Consider the following 2,058-nt stretch of genomic DNA (forward strand, 5'->3'; position numbering starts at 1 on the left):
AGAAGTGGTAAAACTAGAGAAACATCAATGGAAGCATGCATTATGAGTGATCTTAGATATTCTCGTGTTTTACGGGGAAATTATATTTTAGAAATCATAAAAATATTGGATGCCCAAACTCTTTAATGTTTTCAAATGTAGTTGAATTTCTATGTAAGTTTCTCATTGATATAGCTAGTCATAAAGCTAATAAAAACAAAGAATCTATGGGGCTGGGATGTAGCTCAGTGGTGGCATACCTTATCCAGAATTCAGGAGGCCCTGGGTTTGATCCCTAGCACCACAATATTTTTTTAAATCAGTGCCTTATTTGTGTAATCAAATAGAAAGTGAACCATCACCACTCTTAGGAAAATGTTAAGCCTGAAAACCAGTTAATAATCAAAATACTCTTACAATAGAAATAGCCTATTGTGACCAGATGTGTCATATCATAAAGTACATTCACATTATACTATCAAAATATCAGAATCAAAATACTCTTACAATAGAAATAGCCTATTGTGAGCAGATGTGTCACATCATAAAAGTATATTCACATTAAATATCCTCTCAGAACAATAAAAAAAGACTTTGATGACCATTTAGAAGGAGAAAATGGCTATAATATAGATTAGAAAATTATTAAGAAATTAGAAACATGAGGTGAGGGGCTGTGGGCACGGAGAGCGGGTGGCCTAGGCTTGGCGGGAGGAAGGGTCCCTCCTGCAGGGTTTGTGGAGTGAGCCGGGTACACAGGGGTGGTTGTGTGGTGTCCCCTCTGGCTGTCCGTCTTGAGGAAGAGCTGAGTGGGCGGGAAGGATGGAGGACCAAGGGTAGTTGTCGCGGAGGTGATCTGGGTGCTCCGAGGCCCTAATAGGGAAGGCCTCGGGAAGCTTGGAGGTGTGGAGAGGAGAAGCCCATCCTCAACCAATGCCCAGCGCTGGGCAGATCCGATGTTGGGCTGTAGAAATGCTCTGTGTGGTGGGTGGGGTGATCTTTTTCCTCGGCCCATCTTGCACGTCATGCACACAAGGAAGTGAAAGGGGTGCGGCCTCCAGGCACCTCTTCAGCTCCCTTGTGAGCTGCCCTGTAGGGATACCCTGCAATCATGTAGGAATAGGAGACGCTGGCAGAGCCTTGCAGTCAGGACAGCAATGATGACACTGAAGATGTTTCATTGTTTGATGCAGAAGAAGAGACAACTAATAGACCAAGAAAATCTAAAATCCGACACCCAGTGGCATGATTTTTCCATTTGTTCTTCTGAGTCTCTGCCATTATAGTCTATCTTCTCTCTGAATTGCTCAGCAGCAGCTTTATTGCTTGTATGGTGACAATTATCTTGTTGTTGTCACGTGACTTTTGGGCAGTGAAGAATGCCACAGGTAGAGACTGATGGTAGGACTTGGGTGGTGGAATCATATTGATGAGGATGGAAAGAGTCATTGGGTGTATGAGTCCAGGAAGGCATCTCCTCAGGAGAATAAAACTGTTTCAAAAGTTGAATCAAGAATCTTTTGGTTAGGACTAATTGCCTGTACAGTGCTGTGAGTGATATTTGCCTTTAGTGCTTTCTTCTCCCTCAGAGTAAAATGGTTGGCATGGTTATCATGGGTGTGGTGCTACAGGGTGCCAACCTGTATGGTTACATTAGGTGCAAGTGGGCAGCTGGAAGAATTTAACTAGCATGGCTACCTGGTATCTTGAAATGCAGTTTTTAAGACAAAACACCAGAAATGAACAGACTTCTTGAATAGAGAGAAAATTATATTTTCTGTGATACTGGGGAATGGCTGAAGAGATTCTTGATTATGAATTGTTTAGAGCTCAGTCCAGTATAAAAAGGAGCATTGATTTTTGTTTGTTTGTTTTGTTTTCACTTGCAAAGTTACTATAAAAACTGTTTTTTTAAACAAAGTTTTAATTTTCTTTTTCTAGTAGTTGAGGCTGGGAAGTATGATATCATTAAGAACATTGTCAGAATTTATTTTATGGTGTACATATGTATGCATATAGTAATGTATCCGTATATCCCAAATTAATGTGTTAGTTTACATATGTTACAGAGATATTTGC

General features: G+C 40.7%; 1 pseudogene; it reads left to right on the forward strand.

Annotated features, from left to right (window-relative positions):
- Nucleotides 1–1,102: 1,102 nt before the first annotated feature.
- On the forward strand, nucleotides 1,103–1,735 carry LOC144251749 (Golgi apparatus membrane protein TVP23 homolog B-like; annotated as a pseudogene).
- Nucleotides 1,736–2,058: the final 323 nt, after the last annotated feature.

The sequence above is a fragment of the Urocitellus parryii genome, unplaced genomic scaffold (genome assembly GCF_045843805.1).
Source record: "Urocitellus parryii isolate mUroPar1 unplaced genomic scaffold, mUroPar1.hap1 Scaffold_192, whole genome shotgun sequence".
Taxonomy (NCBI): Eukaryota; Metazoa; Chordata; class Mammalia; order Rodentia; family Sciuridae; genus Urocitellus; species Urocitellus parryii.